The sequence below is a fragment of the Stegodyphus dumicola genome, chromosome 11 (assembly GCF_044657685.1).
Source record: "Stegodyphus dumicola isolate Sdum_Otavi_A_Nest chromosome 11, ASM4465768v1".
Lineage (NCBI taxonomy): Eukaryota > Metazoa > Arthropoda > Arachnida > Araneae > Eresidae > Stegodyphus > Stegodyphus dumicola.
In genome coordinates, this window is record NC_140778.1 from 45,604,353 (window position 1) to 45,625,759 (window position 21,407).

General features: G+C 33.5%; 1 protein-coding gene across 2 annotated transcripts in view; it reads left to right on the forward strand.

The window, feature by feature from the left end:
• Positions 1-19,854: 19,854 nt before the first annotated feature.
• The window catches only part of LOC118192865 (uncharacterized), a 56,081-nt gene continuing 54,528 nt past the window's right edge, over positions 19,855-21,407 (forward strand). The window contains exon 1 of one of the 2 annotated variants that reach the window (XM_035363888.2): positions 19,855-20,168. The gene's annotated coding sequence lies outside the window, so the exon portion shown is untranslated. Of the gene's footprint in view, positions 20,169-20,689; positions 20,936-21,407 lie in introns of those variants that run through there. The other variant, XM_085826635.1, reaches the window with a different exon arrangement.

A 21,407-nucleotide genomic window follows, 5' to 3' on the forward strand; every position in this document is an offset into this window, starting at 1 on the left:
ACCCCACGAAATTCATTGTGGCAAGGAATTAAGTTTGCACCTGTCGTTATCATATAGCTACATTACAGGTACTTTGTGCATAGACCATTTACCTCGGACGTTAGCATACAGATACGTAGTGCAGCATACATGTTAACAGTTTGAATCTTCTCAGTTCCGCTGCCAATTGTGAAGGCAAACACCTCTGGAAGGCGTGTCCGAGGGTCTCCCAGCCCTCCTTCTCTATCTGTTACCTCTCGAGAGGGTTTTTGACTGGTCACATATATAGAATGCTCCATGATGCAAAGACCGCACTCATTCACAAACTGCTTTGCCTTCTCCGCAATTCGTACCCGTCCGCTTCGATACGGCAGTCAACGTCGTTTACCACTATCCAGTTTAGGTGGCATAGAAATAGGATGGCCAAGTTAAGACAGTATTCTCTTGTAGTTAAATTTAAAAAAATATGAACACAACATTTTTTTCATAGTTAAACATGCGTTATGTCTACATTACAGTTAAACTTTTACGCAGCTTTCCAGTAGCACAGTCATTTTCTAATTTTGGCCCTTAAATCTTGATCTACGCTGCAGTTAAACTCTTACGTAGCTTAACCACTATCTAATTTGTGCCCTCAAATGGATTTAGCAGTAACAACGTTTTCTTGAGGTAATGTCGAACAATACATTAGCCGAGTTTATTCGTACTTTTAAGCTCTGCCGCACAGACATTAAATTTGTATAACTTTCTGATGCGAGCGAAAATTGTAACATAAGCTGAGAAGGATAAAACATCTCAAAATGTAAGTGTTAGAAGAATTTATGAATAATTATCCCAAATTTTCGAAATCGAAAATATTTTATGCTTTTCCGATGCTCAGAGGTTGCACTCATTTATGATCCCAAGATAGCAGCTGAAAATAAATAAAGTTTTTCGGTATTTAATAAGTTCAAAAATTTAAATTAATCACAATATGCTTCAAAGACATTTGGAGTAAAAAAAAAATTTTAAATATATTATACACCCTATTATATTAATAATTTAAGTTTTAAATATGTTTAAAAATAAAGTACATAGCAAGAGTGTAGAGTCTGCGTGTTGTTATCAGGAGCATTCAAAGTATACCCTTCATGGAAGACTGCGTAGCGAATTCTTGCTATGTCTTGAAAACCAGATATTACAGAAGGAGTTTTAAATAACCTTTTTATTTGAACTAATGCAACAAGATGCACGCATTCCGTTCTCACAATTCAACACCACACCTGGCTAAAATAAATTTAATATGAATGAATAATAAAAAACAACTCTAAATTTTTTTGACATGGAATTGGAGCAGTTGACCCAGTAACTATAGGCAATCAGCGCAGTTGCTCTTATGCTTCTTTTGTACTTTGAGATTTTGCACAGTAGTGCAACCTTCTCGACGCAAAAAATAACTTAAAAAATACCTTCTCGACGCCAAAGGATGTGGAACAGTTACCAAACATATCAGAACTCTTCAAGGAAACTCCAAGAGAAGTTACGAGCAAAAAAGGTTTCTCGCCGTCATCAGATTTAAATGCTTTACCTATACAAGCAGATACGTTTAAGAGAATGGCAATGGAATATAATCTGGATGAGCTGGAAAGAGAGCTAAAGAAAGGAAAAATGAAGAGAGACATAGCAAGCCAAACAGTGAAGATCTCAGTAAATCCTGGGAAAAGTCCATTCAGCAGCAAAGTAAAGGAATCGGAGAGGAATCTGGAAAAGAAGAATGGACTACTCTAAAAATACTGAAAAAGTACAGAAAAATCAAGAACCGATGGAAATATCGTAAACCAATAGTTTCGAAAACCAGCATAGGGAGGAGGAGCCAAAGCAGGGACAGCTCAAACGGAGACGCCCCCACCGATTGTGTTTCAACGCCGAGTAGTGGATCGGTTGGATACAGAAGGTATTCCGATGAAAAATTGTACGGAAGAATTCGAGGCCGAGGTAAAGGCAAAATCTATATTTGTCATAGTAAAATCTGTCAATGACTACAGAAATGTTACGCGTGTATTGCAGAAAAGGGAAATACCCTTTCAGTTAAGTTTTGAGAAGCCCATTAGGGTTGTGATTGAAAATGTCCCGAACAGAATCACGGAGAAAGATATATTTCAAGAGGTCAAAAGACGCAAATTTCCCATAAAGGAGGTTAGACAATTTAGAAGAAGCAAGCAGAATAAACAAGAGAAGATCCCAATTTTCCTGCTAGAACTGGAAAAAACGAAAGAGGGTTACGCGATTCATATTTTGAACTGTATGGTTAGAGTAAATATTCGAATTGAAAAGTTCTCACCGAAGAAAAGACCCATCCAGTGCTTCCGATGTCAGGAGTGGGGGCACTCCCAGCATCTCTGACCCAAAAACGAAAGATGTTGTCTATGTGGAGAAGGGCATAGAAGCAATTTATGTTCCTTAAAACAAGAAGAGAAGCCAGTCTGCATTTTTTGCAAGAAAAACCAAGTCTGTAGTTATCACGGGTGCGATGAATACAGAAAGAGATTTGAAAGAAAACCTGTCCCTCTAAAGAAAAAGGGATTTATTCGAAAATCTGAAGATTTCCCCAAAGTTAGTAAAATCTGCAGCGATGGGTAGAGCAGAAACCGAAGAGCAGAAATTCAGCGACAAATAAAAAAGAAAATTACCCTTCCGAAGAAAACGGATGAAGCACTGAAGTGGCTGCAAGACGAGAAAATTCAGGGATTCCTAGGAACCATCGTCGAAAACATCGAGAAGATCAGAAAGGCAAAGTCAACTGCTGAGAAACTTGCATTAGGCTTCAAAACAGCAATGTACATCGTGAAACTAGCCGAAGAAGGAAATTAGGCAATTACTTTCCCAGGTGCAGAAAAAATGGACTTTATTTCATTTTCAAGAATTTCACATCATCCATCAATAGGGTTCCTGTTTTCCAAGAAGCATCTCTCGGGGTCAGTTCTTGAAATGGTGGCCTCTCACGGAACTGGCCCCGACGAATCAACGTTTGCTACTGAGAGTACAGAGATTTACAACTACAGAGAGGAGACAGTCCAGCCATGGCCAACTAGATATCTACAGGCCTGCTCCAAGCTGATGATCACATGATCTGACGTCATAATCTTAGGCTTTCAATTTTGTAAGTTGAGCTTGCTTCGCCGTAGGACTAGTGTTAGTGAGATAATTGTTTACATGTGTTTTTTCTTCTGCTATTAAACTTTTTGATGAAAAGACTTTAGCTGCTCTGCAAATTGAATCACAGAATAATAGAACTGGGTAAGGAAAAGATGTTTTAGGAACTAAACATTTTATTGATATAATTTTAAAGTGGTGGAAAATTGTGAATGTTAAACACTCTAAAAAGGCCGTACAGTTTCGAGATGTATTTATGCAGCCTATAAGGACACCAGAAGATAAAAGCTTAGAATATTTATCACAGTTTTGTTCGTGGCTTATATCATGGAACAATTTTTGCCCAACAACAAAAAACTGTAAGTCACAAATTGGGAAACTGTCAAAAGAAACCCAAGTTGCTCATCTCCATACAACAGCAACATTGAATGAACTTTCAAAGTATTTGTTAAAAGAATTTAAATTACCTTTTATTCTTTTAGGAAAATTTCAGACAGATAACCTTGAGGGACGTTTCGGTCAATTTCGACAAATGAGTGGCTGTAATTATAATGTGTCCTTACAGCAGATTATAGAGTCGGAAAGAAAACTAAAATTAATTAGTTTGCTTAAAATGCAGTCTTCTGAGAAAGGTTCATTTATTTTACAACATTTTTCTTGTAATAATATTGAAGATTTTAATGATTATCAACTTATTGATAAGGAATTTGTTGATGTTTTGCATCAATCCAATGATGTTAATGTTACAGAAAAAGATATAATGTGTCTAATTTACATTTCTGGATATGTTTGTAGATCTGTATTGAAGCATATAAATTGTAATCTTTGCAGGAAAAAATTAATTCTTGACAAAGAATTAATAGTTGAATATTGTGAAGATTTTGCATACTTAGCTGCTATTGATCGAGGTGGTTTATTTTGGCCAACAGAATTTGTGCTTTTCATTAATACCTCTGCATTTAAAATATTTTCAATCCTAATATCTGAAATGTATGAGAAATTACATATTTCATCAAAAAATCAACGTTCTATATGAATAAGTCTCATCACAGAGAAAGTTGAAAACAGGATTATTTGGGATGATAGTATTTGTGAGTGTGGCAAATCATTGCATGATTTTTTGAAAAGTTGTGCCACGTGCATTTCCAATATATTGCTGAATAATTACTATAAGGTTAAAAATAACAATTTAAAGGAAACCAATGATCAAAAAAGAAAAATTAGTAAATTAAATAAGTCTGGAATTTAGGTGAATTTTTTACGTAATTTTAAAGTTAAATAATTAGTATTTGCAAACTGTGCATAATTGAGCCATGGATATATATATGAAATTACCTGATCGCGAAAAAGTATATACCCTTTCCAAAGATGAACATTTCCACGTATAAAATAAATAAAATATCCAATAAAGAGAAAGATATGGCTTCAATTACATAAGCTTTAAGATAAACAAATCGTAGATCATGATTTAAAAGTAATTTTTACCAAAACTAAAGCAGAAGAAAAGACGAGCGAGAATAATGAAAAAAGATTATGTAGTATGATGTATGAAATGATAGAAGAACTAAGTTCAATGGAGGATCATGAAGTCTGGAAATTAGTTGAAAGATCCATCAATAAGAAAATTACGATGTTTACAAAAACTACAAAGTAAGATTTTTTATGTAAAAACTGCATATTTAAATGGATACTTGAATAAACCAATTTACATGGAACAACCACCTGGATTTAAATCAGATTCAGACTGCCAAGCATTAATAGATTGGATAAAAAAACCAAAACAAAGTAGTAGTTCAAGGCACATTAATCGAAATCCTTTGCCGTAAGACAAAACAACTGGCTAAATCATGTTTATTTTTGTAGACCTCAAATCAGGGGCTACAATGATAAGCTGTTTTGGCATTCATATTTCAAAAATTTGAATGGCAAACTTCTTGTTGATGTGAATTAATGATGTTTAACTTATAATTAATATCTTATAACATTGTAATGATTTGCTGGATTTTTCATTGCTTAATACTGCATGAATCTTTTACTATTTGTCTATTATTAAATAAATTTACAGTGTTCTTTTAATCAGATGTTCTTTCATAAGAATTTTTTATAGCATGATATGGTGCTCATTGGGGTAGATTGCATAGTTATGATCTCAATTTATTTTCAGGGAATTTTATAATATATTTTTGGATATGCTACAAGATTTCTCGGCTAATCTTTGGAATATGGTAACAGGTAGTCTGGCGACATTTTGGTAAGGCGATAAAGGTTACTAGCTAGGACTTTAGCAGTGTCAAGAGTGTGCTCAATGGCATTTTTGTGCAATTCTGGGATGTTTTTTTAAGTGAAAATAGGCCGACGTGTACATGGATACCTTGCATGTGCAATTCTTAAAAACGCGGCAAGCAGTGTGCGATTCTGCACTTTCTCCCAATTTCGCACCTAATCTTCGTCATGATTAAGCACTTTTGTTCCATGAAAGTTCTAATATAAGCGTAATTAAATGTTGAGTTAAAAAAAAACATGCCTTTACTTCGAAAAAACAAAATGGCATCCAAAACAAAACTAGTAGGTTGCTGTAGCGGGGTTGGTCGCCAAAAAATCGCCAAGTTACCATAATCCAAAGATTAACCGATTTCTCGTATAATGTTCACGCTTTAAAACATCTTTAAAATAAAACTTTTTTTCTCATATACAGTCAAAAGTCGTTAATCCGGACTCGTCGGGACTTCGGCAATTCCGGATTATCGATTTTTCCGGATTATAGATCATCAGTTTAAACCTCAAAAGATGGCATGCAGGAATTCTAAAATTAAAAATATGAAACCTTAATTTATGTAATAAAGAACAATTATAATCTAAAGGGTATCAAAATTTACAAAAAAAAGCTTTATATTTATTTGTTTACTTTATTAAACATTTCTTTCAATGTAAGTTGTTTTAAGTTGCTTCGTTTTATGTGATAATACTTTCTCTTTAATTCTATAAACAGACACAATTTCTTGTTCAGTTACAAAGTTCCGCTGTTCAAGTCCCGTTAATTGTTGTGTCGAGAATACCGACTAACTTGTCAATCGAAATTTTTTTGTTTTCACTAACCTCTCTGTCACATTCTTCATGTCTTTATCCATTTTTTGCAGCAATTTCACTTTTTGTTTGATGGACATCGAAACATACTTTCGTTTTGTACGATCCTTTGGGAGCTCCAGAATCGGAAATTCTATTTGACATAATCGAAAGTTCAAGTTTACTTTTATAAAATTGCTCTTACAGTCTGCAAAAAATAATAACCCGGATCCAATTCGAAGATTAAGGAACAATGAAATCATCAACAATAACTTATCATCAACAATAATAATTGTTGTTTGACTTCTGAATTAAGAATAACTGAAAAGATAATTAGATAATTTTAGATTATGCCGTCCGTTATACATAAAACGTGCACGCAAAAACGTATTCTGTGCTTGCGCACACGCATATGCACAGTGGTAAAAGGTCTTAGGCGCACGCGTGAACGCCTATGCGCATGTGTCAACGCGGCGCATGCGCAGAAAGTTTTTAGCTTTGAGGTCCGGATTATAGATCATTCTGGATTATGGGTGTCCAAATTAACGACTTTTGACTGTATTTTCCAAAATGTTCACTTGTACGTTTATAATTACTTACTTATAATTACTTAACTTACCGGTACTTACGTATTATCGCAACCAGGTCAAAATTCGCATAAATTGCGAAATTTATCAACCCTACTTACGGCAACCCTACGTGTTATACGTAGTTTTTTAAAAAGAGCATGTGGAGATTCACAAAATTTTCTTGCATTTTCGTGCAAATTTTTGTAATTTATGAGAAAATAGCAGTGTACATGGATAAAGTGAAGAGTGTGCGTAATGCCATTTTTGTGCAATTCTGGGATGTTTTTTTAAGTAAAAATAAGTCGACGTGTACATGGTTATGGCGAATACGGTTTTTAATCAGTGCTAAAAGCAATAGCCAAAAGATTTCCGCCGAAAAAATAATTCTGCGACTTATTCAAATTCGAAACCGGAAGGGTTTAATTGCTATTTTATATTTTAAAAGAAAATAGTATAAAAAAACTGTATTAAAAATTATCTGTAATTAATAAATGTACATTTTCTTTCTATTCATACTTTTTTACTCAAACTTACAAATAGCGTCAAAACTTACGAATAGCGTCAACCTGGTTGCGATAATACGTAAGTACCAAAGTACCTTAAGATATTAGATTGAATGTTGAAACGTCATTATGAGAAAGAAAAAAAATTGGCTTTTGCTTCAATAGGATTGCATGTAAAATCATAAACGTAAATCAAAATTTTATTAAAATTAATATGTTTATGTATTTTGTTATGAAATATCACATATCTTTTTAATATTTAAGCAGTATCTAATTAATTTAAGCAATACAAATTAATGTAGTAGTATGTGGTGTACAAAGAGTTTAAATATTTTTAAAAGAAAAAAAAAAAAGAATGTCTAAATTAATTGAATACTAAGCATCTGTAAACTATATCCATGTTTGCATATAGAATGATATAGATGATATATTGTAATATCAGTGAGTCGTAGAAACTTATTCAAGTTTGAAGTTTATTTTTGTGGACCTCACATCAGAGTCTACAATAATAATGTTCCATTATTAATATTTAAAAAATTCAAATGACAACTTATTGCAGATGTGAAATGATAATTTCAACTGGCTAATCAGTATCTTATACTATCGTAATGTCTCCAGGATTTTTCATTGCTTAATATTGTGATTTTTAATGAGATGTATTAAGAGTGTATTTTTAATCAGATTTTCTTTCATATGAATTTTTTGGAGCATGATATGATGCTCATTGGGATTGATTGCATAGTTATGATCTTGCTTTTTTAAAGAGAATTTGAAATATATTTTTGAATATTCTGTGTAATGTTTTTGCTATAAAACATCTTTAGAATGAACTTTTTTTTCAATATGTAGACTAAACTTCAGATATACTTTTAATATATTAATGTATTAATAAGATTAATGTATTTCACTTAATGTCCACATGTGTATTTATTATTAAAAAGCATCTTAGGATCTCTGATTGAATCTTGAAAAATCTTTATGGGAATGAAGAAAAGAGAGTTCATTTTGCTTCAATATCATTGCACCGAAAAATAGTTATAAAGCAATATTTTATTATATTAGAATTAATGAATTGATATTAATTTTATTATGAAATACTATATATGTTTGTTTAGTTATTCAAGCAGTATAAATCAGTCTTCATAATTTAAGCAATATAAAATCATCTGAGAGCCTTAACATATTTTTTCTTTTTATTACAAATTGAAAACATCTCATGTTTAGTTCATTACATATGTTATATTTTCATTGATATTAACATACCGTATAATTTTTATAAATAATTTTGTGTCCATTGTATTTCTGTATAAAAGTTCAGATATGTTTCAGTTTATTTAAATCAGCCCTGCTATATTTACAATATCACTCAATCTTATTTTTATTTTCTGTTTGATAAATCGGTAGAACGGTATTTAGTATTTAAATATCCATCATTACGATGTAACATAGTACGTTATTATTCCTAAAATTCGAAATATAAGTTGTAAAAATTAATTTAACTTGAGTTAAATAAAACGCTGCGTACTACATAAATGAATCAGTCGGCTGCGTCTACCGAGGAACGATCGCCTTCGATTGTGACGTCACAAATCGGTGGAGCAGGCCTGTAGATATCTAGTTGGCCTTGGTTCAAATGTGTGTGTGTGTGTGATTATGGCAAAGCCTCGAGGGCTATCTGCCTAAAGGGAGGGATACCTTTCGTGGAGGACTTTCTAAGGGAAACTGGCTCGTATACACGTTACACATGGGGAAAACCACGAAAACACCCATGCAGCCAGCCCGTTCGCGGGATTCGAACCTCGGACCGAACTACCAGTGTTCAGCGACTTTACCGCTCGGCCGCTGGTGGGCCCCTTGGTTCAAATGAGGCATCCGACAGCGTATTTTTATTTCCTCCCTAAGAAACGCAACCCGCGACTAAATTTGGCGATTTATCAGTCTTGGCGAAATTGTGACACCAAGCGCATGCGCAAAAGGAAATAACGCTGTCGGTTTATGTTTAAAATTTGTGATGGCTGCGATTATGTCAAACGAAAAGAAAATGAATTTTATAAAATTTTATTTGATGGATATTCTTACGAAGTAGTGTATTTTTAGTAGAAAACCACTCAATCCCTAAATATTTCGGATTAATAAATATTTTTAATACTTGAAAATTTATTATTCCTGAATTGTATGACTATAATAACTAAATCCTTATCACATATATCCTTTATGCCACTTCCCTTTTACAGAAGTCTTAAATCTACTCGCAGAAAGAACTAAGTGTTTTAAAAGAAAGCATGGGTTTTAATTTTTCTAGAATGAAAATGTGAAATTATTATTTAATATTTTTATTTAATGTAATGACTGCAAAAATGTACGCCTTAATTTTAAGAAAGTATACTGATCTAACACCGTTTTTTTAAATTGCTTTGATCATGTATGAAAACAAATTTTTGTTTATTGAATATATTAATTTTAATATTTTACGCTAGCCATAACACAATATAAACCTGAATTGCCAGTGCTGTGAACAAACAGGCATAGAAATCATAGGAACAGTACACACTCAAGCAATGGTTAAGATACTACCTCGTTCTTCTTTCTGCATAAAAAAATTGCAATTCTTACTATCAGATCTTTGACAACTCAGGATACCAAACATAATCATTACTCAACCACCTGTAATTATAATGCACTTGCTGGCCTTTTAAATGCTAATTAATAATATATATATTATTAATTAGCATTTAAAATATATATATATATTATTAATTAGACTATATATTTATTACATCATTTTATATTTTAGTAATTTTAATTTGTTTAAATATAATTTGAACACTTTTTTTCCCTAATCCAAGAACCTTTTTCCATTTAAATTAATGGTAAATAGTTCTTTGATTTATACCATTTTGTTTATACAAATGTTCATTGACAGATGGCTTTCATTATGTATTAAAAACTCTGATTTTAATTAAAATTTGAAAATTGTTCTGTAATTACATCAGCTTGACACTATTAATTAAAATAATTGCCATAATTTTCAAACTTTAAATTTCAAGGTAATTATTTCTTGTAAGTGCGTAGTGCACATTAATAGCACATAACCTAAAATAGCAACAATATGCCAAACTTATGTTGTACATAATCTAAAGTGACCACATTTTCATCGGAGACAAATGGAATGAAATGAGAATTGTAATTTAGCCATGAAAGCAGACCAATAATTAAAAAAAATGTATTTTATTGTATACATTCATTTACTTATCTATAAAGATACAAAAATATAGTTATTATTAACTATTGGTAACTATAAAAATATTTGTAAAAAACTAATTTGAATATCACAGTTTTTTAATTAATTTAATATTTTATTTAAAAAATGTATGGTTTTCTTTCATGGTCATATTTTTATCCGAGTGAATACTTTGCAATATATTCGGATCATTTATTAAAATGTCGTGAAATTTTCACACGAATTGGTCAAATTATATTTCAAAGTTTTAATGTTCAACTGTGTTTTTTCAATTGTCTGTATTTTTTTATACTAGAAAAAACACTTTCTCTTGCTGCATTTGTTCCTTGAAGAAAGAGCGTATGTTCTACAATTTTCAAAATATTTTCATAAGGAATATTATTCTGTTTAAAATGAAGGAATAACTCCATCCATTTTTACGAACATTTAATTTTTTCTTCATTTACTTTTATTTTTAAAAATGACACCTCATCAAAAATATAACTTTCGCAAATATTATTTTTCGGAAAATGGTTACTAATATATTAAAAAGATTTTTCCACATATTCCCATAAAATCTCTTTTTTTTTAATGTCACCTAATGAAAATTTTTAATATCCTCGAATTTAACTGTCTGTTCTTCAAGATATTCCAAGCAGTTATTATAAAAATTTTTGACTTCTTTCAGAAAATCAGGTCGTTTAATGGCACCTTGTTTTTCCAACCTAGTGAGGCTCTTTCGAATAAGTAAAGGAACGTAATCGTTATCAATTCTTTCTCGCAATTTTGTTTTTAAATTATTGATTTCACTTGACATTTCCGTAATTGAAATTTTGTCCCCTTCAAAAATTTTCGCAGCATTGTGAAATAAGGTAGCTTGGTTGTGGATGAACTGATGCCAAATTTGTGATGTGTCATTTTCAATAAAGAGCTGCAATATTCTTGGACATTTATCTAATAAAAAGTATGATTTTAATGGTTCGCATATTTTAAAAATATTTTCTACAGCTTGTAAAAGAGCTAGCCATCGTGTTTTGCTGTAATCAATAATTCTTTTATATTCGATTTCTGCACTTTCACAAAAATCCTTCAAACTTTCAACTCGCACATTGTAAAGAGGAAAAAAATATTCAAAACAAGTCTTAAAATATTTTCATGCTTTTGAAATGATATATTTCTTGCAAGAGAGGTAGCACATAAAATTGTCATTTTGCCAATCTAATTAATATTTAAACACTACAATTGTCAAATTACTTAGCTGAAACATTAGAAATATCTTTTCTCTTGCAGTAAATGCTTCTATATTATAAATCTTATGTCCATTAACAATTCTCTTAACCTGTTCAATGTCCGTACGATTGCCTTTAACTCCAATTTGCTAGCATGATAAATGCTTCTATAAAAGTTTGTAAGAAATAATTTCCAACGTTTAGGATTGTGCACTGTCGTAGTTTAAATGAGAAATCAACTAGGATTTGATAAAATAACATTTATTAACAGACTTCAGAAACAAGCATGAGACTTACCTAGATATAAAATGGTTAAAAAAATTTCCGCATATAATTGTTTCAATCAACAACTGTATTGCATATTACAAAACTCAACTGAGGTCAGTCCATGGTACCAATGGTACATAAATTTTACAGCTCTAAGGAAATTTAGATGCGATCCTTAAAACCAAGTGCGAGATCTGAGACTTTTTTCCGGGCAAGATCTAAGAATGAAACATTATTTTGGTGTATCGTAATTGGTAAAACACATAATTTCAGGATTCTTTTTACAAAGTTTTCAGCTATGAGGAGTCCCTTTATTCTATAGTAATTCACTGCTTCCTCCTCATTTTTTTTTTTTTCTTTTTCTTTTTTTTTTTTTTTTTTTTTTTTGTAAATCCCAGGCAACTTTGGTATTGAACAAGAATTTCTATCTAGAGAATCAAAGAGAAAGTGTTATCGCAAAAAATTAAACAAGTTACATTGAAATAAGTGCTTAATAAAGCAAGCAAATAAATATTGAGCTTTTTTGGTACATTTTTGATTCCCTTTAGGTCATACATACTTTGTTATTTCATATTTTTAATTTTATGATTAACATCTTACTGGATTTAAACTTAAGATCTAATATGCAGCAAAATCCCAAATCTGAAGTTGCCAATGTCACGAATATTCTAGATCTTTGTCTTTGTCTCTAACAGCAGTCAGTATAAAGCCATGCTATACAGGATATAAAAAAATTGCAATGACAATTTCTTTTTCAAGTATGTTCATGGTCTGAACAACATTTTGTTGTTTAGGAAATGCTGCTTAGCACAGCCAAAAACAAGCCCAGCAGACATTAAATGAAATCGATGGAACATCGTGCATAATTTTTTTAAATTTCTGTGGCATATGCTCAGAATGCGAATGTCAAACAGGGCCTGATAAATAGGTTCTGCATGTTTTCATAGAGGACTGGGAAATAAAATACATTGCAGCGGCAGCGCCAAACAGGCAATACGGACTTAAAAACTGTACAGAAAAGCGCCAATTGGCGAAACAGTAAACCCGTTTGGCAAACCTACAGGCTGACGGAGAGAGAAGATTTTCCCCCGGCAGTCAAGTGGAACTACTTCAACAAATGTGTACGTCTCTGCTTCTCCGAAATATGTGATCTTGTGTACTCGCATCTGTGCTGTGCTCTGAATTTCTTAAGCCGTTATAATGTACCCGGCAACTGTTACTTTTCCTTATTAAATTTGATTATTAATTGTAACATGTCTATCTTAACTAAGATTTCGGCTTTCCTAGTTAATGTTAGGGATATTTTCGTATGCACGTGTTACTCACACGTACATCATTGGTGACCCTGTCCCTCGCTCCTTCTGTTTCGATCCCTAATGACTATCTGTCTCAATCTTTGTTTAAAAACTAAAAATATGCCTTATTTTGATGCCAATGCTCTTCCTTATGACTGATAAAGGCTCAACCCTATTTATTTCCTCCTCATTTTATCGTACGGATTACACGTGGTTTATCACACTTAAGGAGGATTTACAGGTATGTGGTCAAATTTTTTTAATTATCTGTGATTGGTCTTAATTATGTTTTTGTGATATGTTTTGCTCTAAAATTATAGTTTTAATTTAATTATTGATTGTTTAAAATTGATCTTTGGGTAATATTTGTGCTCACATTTTTATTGAGATATTGAATGTCTTCATTATTTTATTCTAAATTGATACTGTTTTGATAAGGTATAGTGCAAAACATTAAGTTTACGATTTACGATATATTTATAATTGGCAACCATGCCAGGATCGGAAGGCCAAACCAACGAGGAATCGAATATGGCGGTTCAGGAGCCACAAATCTCACACGTGGCAGTTAAAATTCCCCCTTTATGGAAAAAAAATGTTAAACTTTGGTTTATTCAAGTTGGAAGTAACTTTGCTTTAGCGAAGATTAGTAGCGATAGTACAAAATACAACCACGTGGTTTCTTCGATAGACCCTGAAACTCTTTCCGCAGTATCAGATATTTTATTTAATCCCCCAGCGACGGCTAAATATGATGCCCTTAAAGCTAGGTTAATAGTAGAATTCTCAGATTCGGAAAGCGAGCAAATACGCAGACTTATTTCTGAATTGCATTTAGGGGACGACAAACCATCTCACTTATTGAGAAAAATGAGAGAATTAGGTGGAAACTGTATAACTGACTGACGAATTTTTAAAATCATTATGGCTGCAAAGGTTACCTTCCGAGGTGCATGCCATTTTATCAATAAGTTCGGAATCCTTAGACAATTTAGCAAAAATGGCTGATAAGATAGCTGAAGTGCGCACGCCAACGAACAACAGCGTGTTCGCGGTCCAGGCAGCTTCGGCGAGTTCCCCCAGAAACCCTAACGATTCTGGTGCCCCCCTCGAGGAGCTTAAGGCCTTAAGGAGTGAAATCTCTGCCCTAAGTAAACAAGTCGAGCGACTCTTCCGCGGAAAAACGAGGAATAATTTCCCCCGGGATCAACATAACACAGCACGTAGTTTTTCGCGTGGGCATTCCCGAGAGCGTGTGAACAATTATTGTTACTTTCATTCGCGATTCGGTAATAATGCACGAAAATGTCGAGCACCTTGTTCCTTTTCTCAGAACACTACGGCCCAGGAAAACTAGTAGTAGCGGCTGTCGATCGAAATTCATCGGCAGTCTCGCATTCATGTCGTTTACATGTTTACGATAACAGATTAAATTTAAACTTTTTGATTGATTCGGGCTCGGATGTTTCATGTGTGACACCGACTTCTAAGTTTAAGAAAATGCATCCTGATTCGCTTCAATTATTTGCCGCGAATAATTCCAGAATTTCTACGTATGGAACAAAATTGTTAACTGTGAATTTAGGACTTAGACGAAACTTTTCTTGGAAGTTTTTAATCGCCGATGTACCAGTGCCTATAATAGGAGCCGACTTTTTATGGCATTTTGATCTTTTAATCGATTTAAAACGAGGTAGGCTTATCGATAATACTACGAAATTAACTCGTATTGGTTCTCTTTCCGATTCTAAAAATTATTTTTCGGTAAAGTTAATATCTGGTGATTCACCATATCACAGAATCTTGAAAGACTTTCCGGAAGTACTGAAATTAAAATCCGATTCGGGTAGAGTAAAGCATAGTACGGTTCATTACATCGAAACAAACGGTCCTCCTGTGCACAGTAAACCGCGTAGGTTAAGCCCTAAGTTATACGAAGCAGTAAAAAAAGAATTTCAATTTATGATAGATCAAGGTATTTGTAGACCATCAAAATCAGCATGGTCATCACCTCTTCATGTAGTTTCTAAAAGTTCGGGCGACATACGGCTAGTAGGAGACTACCGAAAACTAAACGCGTGCACCGAACCCGACAGATACCCTATCCCGCATTTACAAGACTTTAATAATACGCTTAGCGGAAAGACAATTTTTTCAAAAATTAATATCGTTCGGGCATATCATCATATACCAGTCCATCCAGATCATATACCGAAAACTGCAGTTTGCACCCCATTTGGTCTTTTCGAATTTCCGTTTTTAAATTTCGGACTGTGCGGAGCAGCTCAAACCTTTCAAAGGTTTATGAACGAAATTCTTGGAGATCTAAAATTCGCCTACGTCTACTTAGATGATATTTTGATATTTAGTGATACGGAAGATGAGCATAAATCTCACCTACGTACTGTTTTTGAAAGATTAACTTCATATGGATTGACAATTAACGCTTCGAAATGTGTTTTAGGCGTTCCGGAAATATCTTTTTTAGGCCATATAATCAATAAAGATGGTACCAAGCCTCTGACGAACAAAGTGGAACCGATACTTAACTACCCACTTCCTAAAACGGTAAAAGATTTGCAGAGATTTTTAGGATTTTTAAATTTTTACCGTCGATTTTTACCCAACGTAGCCCAGAATCAAATACATTTAACTTCGTATTTAAAAGGGGCTAAGAAAAATGATAAGACAATCCTGAATTTGTCTGAGGAAGCGCGGAGTGAATTTCAAAAGTGCAAACTGCTAATCGCTAATGCTGTTCTTTTGGCACACCCGAAGAAAGATGCCCAGTTGGTTTTACAGGTTGATGCGTCAGACTTCGCGATCGGTGGAACGCTATCACAAATAGTTGATAGAAATTTACAGCCTCTCGCATTTTTCTCACGAAAGCTTTCGCAGGCGGAAAGGAACTATAGTGCGTATGATCGAGAGCTATTGGCAGCTTATGCTGCTATTAGGCATTTTAAGCATATGTTGGAAGCACGGAACTTTTCTTTAATCACCGATCACAAACCGCTCACGTATGCATTCCGACAGCGTTTGGATAAGTGTTCACCTCGTCAGGCTAGGCAGTTAGACTTTATCTCACAATTCACCACTGAAATTCGGCATATAAAAGGTTCGGAGAATATCGCTGCCGACGTACTTTCGCGTATAGAAGCAATAAGCATGCCTAACCCTATCGACTATGAGGAAATCGCTAAAATGCAAGAAATCGACCCAGAATTACAAACATTGCTTAAAGAGTCAAAAGTTCTACATCTCAAAAAAGTTACCTTACCGAATTGTAGCTTACCGATATATTGCGATGTGTCAACAGGTAACGCCCGTCCTTACATTCCTCCGGCATTCCGTGAGAAAGTTTTTGCCACCTTGCACAATTTGTCTCACCCCGGCATTCGCGCATCAACAAAGTTAGTATGTTCACGGTTTGTTTGGTCTTCCATCCGCAAAGATTGCGCGAAATGGGCACGGCAGTGCATTCCGTGCCAGAAAGCAAAAGTAAGCAGGCATACTAGAACCCCGTTAATGAAGTTTCCAGACCAATCACAGAGGTTTGATCACGTCCACCTTGACCTTGTCGGTCCCCTACCTCCTTCTCAAAATAATTATTACTGTCTAACTATGATAGATAGATTTACTAGATGGCCCGAAGCAGTACCCATACCAGACATAACAGCACGCACAGTAGCACAGGCTTTCTATGACCACTGGATTACTCGATTTGGTTGTCCGACTGTTATTACTACCGACCAAGGGCGACAGTTTGAAAGCGGCTTATTTCGAGCCCTTTCCCAATTATTGGGAATCAAGAGGATCAGGACGTCTCCGTACCACCCACAGGTGAATGGACTGATCGAGGAATTCCACCGTCCTTTGAAAGCTGCCTTAAAAGCGCACGATACCAGTGACTGGGTGGCTGCCCTTCCAACAATGCTGATGGGTTTCCGCGCCGCTCTCAAAGAGGACATAGGAGCAACCACTTCTGAACTGGTGTATGGAAAGACTATCCGTCTCCCAGGAGAATTTTTCAATCCGACACCTCCGGATGTGTCCCCCAAACAGTTTGTGGAGGATTTAAAATCTCACTTTGCCAGTGTCCGCCCGACCACGACTTCTAGCCACGGCCAGCGAACATGTTTCATTCATCCACGCCTTCACAAGTCCACATATGTGTTTGTTCGACACGACGGAGTTAGAAAACCACTTCAAACTCCTTATGATGGACCATTTAAGGTGCTAGAAAGACGAGATAAAACGTTTGATCTCGAAATAAAAGGGACTAAGCAAACGATCTCCATAGATAGACTGAAACCCGCTTTTGTAACCATGGACTCTTCTCAAGTTGCTCCCAAGAGTGTGAAAAAAACTTCGGACAATTGTATCACCCGTTCTGGACGATTAATCCGACCCCCGCATCGGTATGTCACATTTCGTTGACACTGCGGAGGGAGTATGCAGCGGCAGCGCCAAACAGGCGATACGGACTTAAAAACTGTACAGAAAAGCGCCAATTGGCGAAACAGTAAACCCGTTTGGCAAACCTACAGGCTGACGGAGAGAGATTTTCCCCGGCAGTCAAGTGGAACTACTTCAACAAATGTGTGCGTCTCTGCTTCGCCGAAATATGTGATCTTGTGTACTCGCATCTGTGCTGTGCTCTGAATTTCTTAAGCCGTTATAATGTACCCGGCAACTGTTACTTTTCCTTATTAAATTTGATTATTAATTGTAACATGTCTATCTTAACTAAGATTTCGGCTTTCCTAGTTAATGTTAGGGATATTTTCGTATGCACGTGTTACTCACACGTACATCAACATCTTCTGTTTTGAAATAACATCAAAAGGAACATTTTCTAGATTTCATTACAAATGCTTTATATATTGCAGTCCAATACACAAAGACTACGGTTAGTATTGGAAAAATGAACACTCAAGCTGTACGGCATGTAAATGATATTTATTTAATGAGAATAAGAAAGTGTAATAAACAAATAATAACACAACATTTGGCTCAGTTCACTCATAAATCCAAGATGACTTAGCTGATCACATTATTGCTATCTTCAGCAAGTTATCACATATTTTAACACTGTTTTTGCAGTGCCCATATAACAGAAAAAGTACCTACATTTCTAATAACCATTTTTAAATGGAACACTATTATTATGAGTTAATAAATATACTTTTTATGTCCTATTAGGGTAAGTTATTAAACTATAAATTATAGAATTTTTTAAAATGTGAAAACTAACAGTCGAAAAATTTACAGCAATGATAATTACTTATGTCTAAGTAAATAAAAGATATATTTATAATTTATTTAAATATGTTTTTAAAGTGATAGTAATAATCAATTACTCAAGTATATGTTAAAATCTAAAATAAACCTAACATTTATAAATGTAATACTTACTTAAAATGATCTTTCAAAATATATTACCTGACTAGGTTACTTCTGATTAACATTTCTTACAAGATAAAATATTTCTCAGATTAAAATTTCCTTTAAAACTTAAACACGTATTTTGAATATAATGCGACTCACGATATGTCCCCATATATATAAATAAAGGAAAATATATCACACTTGGTAAGTTTTAGTATATGTTACAAACTAGACAACGGAAGCAAAGGAAGGTGAAATGAGATAAATAAAAACTGTTAAATAAATTGTTAACTTTTATACACTTGATATTTTACTTGATATTTTACGAGAAACAAAACATATCTTAACAGAATAATTTAATAAGTAAATATATACAATACATATTATAGTTGCAGAGTTATTAATACTGAACTATATAGGCTAAACTAATAGTCATTATTAAACTAGAAAGAATTATTATTATTTTATTGTTCACTTTCAACCAAATATAATCATTATTAAATAACATGGTTTACTAAATCCCACAAATTTACAGATGTAATAACATAGGTGCTGAGACATGGTACGTACAACTCCAGCATTCCATAAGCCTAAAAAAAAAGCACTTCTACATACATTGCTATCATATCATATGAGCTCATGCTCAGCTGAAGCGTTCTCCCCCGTCGTGTATACCGAATATTTATCTTTACTGTAATGCGACCACGCTAACCATATGGAGTGTTAGTAACTGCCAATATTTCCGACACGTAGTCAAGCTATAAAAAAAAACCACCATAAGTACACTCTGTTGAAAAATGAACCGCCATATTTCTTTATTTAATACCCCCCCCACTCTCCACATATGAAGTTTGCTGCTTCAGTAATTATGTTTGACAAGTGCACAATTACATATAACGCGCGATTACGAAATATCGGCGATCAAGTATCACACTACAAAATACGACATATCATCACGATAGTACATCCATCTCTGCGCATGCGCTAGTCACACAATTTCGCCAAGACCTCGTAAATCGCCGAATTTAGTCGCAGGTTGCGTTTCCTAGGAACGAAGTGAAAATACGCGATCCGACACTTCAATGCGCATGCGTAGTTAATTGTTCGTGCGAATGGATCAATTGCTAATCGGTTTGCCTACCTCCAGGGTCAAAATAAATAGCTTTTAAATACAGACGCAGGAACGAAACATCTAATTTCGGAAGAATACTTTTGTGCTTCGATGGCGCGAATTTGTAAGCTGAAGTGATCTTTCTTTCGAAATAGTAAAGTTAAATTATATCTGTTGCTATTAAATATTAGTTTAGAGCTTCATTTTTTTATCAAATAGAGTAATAATATACGCATTATACAGTGACACTGTCATTCTCCATTTGTTTATATATATATTTCGAGATCTGATTGTATTATTTCTGTTTAAAACTGATGTTTTGATTTCGAGATCTGTAGCAGTAAACTTAATCATTCTGCGTGACAGGTTATACATTCATTGGAAAAGGATATGAAATGCAGTTAAGGAGGTATAACTTATGCCCTAATGTTTTCATTTGTAAAATGTTTCATAATAATAATTCATTCATTTTCATACTGTATAATTATAATCTAGGTAATTTAATAATTTCAGTTTTGAAGATTTAGCAGTTTTGATCTTTTTGTTATTGAAAAAATATGAGTTCTATAAATTTTGTGTACTGATTATGTATTCTACTGAAATTTACTTTTAGTTCTTTATCGTCAGGTATTAGTTTCTAAATTACAATTATGACATGATTCAAGTGAATCTGATGCACAATCTTTTAAATTTTATTAAGGAACGTTTTATAATTTTTTTTCCTATTTACACACAAACCATGGTTTTTTTTTTTTTTTTTTTTTTTTTTTTAATATATTGTAGGACATATTGTAGGAAGCACTTCCGCAGAGACCCCGGTAAATGTAAATATCGCCAACTTTGGCGATAATAGTTCAAACCTGGTAACCCAGCGGATTTATCCTATTCGCTTGTTCGAAGTTTGCAACCATTCCTCTTGCGTTCATTTTGTTGAATTATCACTGTCGTTGTTCGCATTTGCATATTTATATTATTCTTCTCTTATTTATTATTATTTTTTCTGAATTTTTTAACAACGAATAGATAGAAATATTTTCGTAGATAGATGCCGGTTCTTGGTTCGGGATGAAAAGAAGAAAATACGGCGGGAGGGGTGAATGCTAATTTGTAACACGGCTGTTCACGTTGTGTTCTTAATTATTAACAGCTCTAAGAACCAGCAATTTAAATAACTAAGTAATGCTTTTATTTTTATTATTGGTTATTGTCATCTAAAATTATGAGAATAAATCAATTTTCTGGCGTAAAATTTTAACAAGATAATATATTGTTAATGCTTTTCTAACAATAACCTTTCAGAGGATGGCAGGTGTGACATAAATAGATGATTAAATTGAAATAAAAAAGATTATTGATTATCTAACATGACAGAATATTTTGATGCATCACCATGGTCATCAAAATTAGCAAACCGCTGCTGGTGTAAGGAGTATATTGTTTTCTGTGTTAACTGCAATTTAAGACAAATTTTTTTTTGTTTATCACGTTTAACAGGTTAATTTCAGTACATTAATACTAATTTATATTTTTCAAATGAATTCTTATTTCCGTTATAAATGCTTATGTATTGTCTTATACTTAATATATTCTTTTCTGTGCTAACTTGAATTTAATATAATTTTCGTATATCACGTTTAACAAGTTAGTT